This window comes from Octopus bimaculoides, chromosome 1, assembly GCF_001194135.2.
Source record: "Octopus bimaculoides isolate UCB-OBI-ISO-001 chromosome 1, ASM119413v2, whole genome shotgun sequence".
In the NCBI taxonomy this organism is placed as follows: domain Eukaryota; kingdom Metazoa; phylum Mollusca; class Cephalopoda; order Octopoda; family Octopodidae; genus Octopus; species Octopus bimaculoides.
This window is the reverse complement of record NC_068981.1, coordinates 167,186,120-167,186,432: the sequence shown is the minus strand read 5'-3', so window position 1 is coordinate 167,186,432 and position 313 is coordinate 167,186,120.

Genomic DNA, 313 nt, shown 5'->3' with positions numbered 1-313 from the left:
GTGTGTGTGTGTGTGTGTGTGTGTGTGTGTGTGTGTGTGTGTGTGTGCGTGTGTGTGAGTGTCCCTAGGACTCTTTTTCTCACTATTATTGGCGGTCGCTTACTTGACAATATATGTTTGATCTCACTATAAGCAGCTTTGACTTATTTCATCTTTGACTTAATTCCTTTTGAAGTTTTTCCTATCTGATGCAATGATGCTTCCCAAATATTTAAAACAACCGGCTTGTTTTAAGATTCTTCCATTCTTATGTTGCTAATTGATGTTATTTCCTTTAAAACTGTCCTTGTTATCTTTTGTTTTTTCTTGTCTT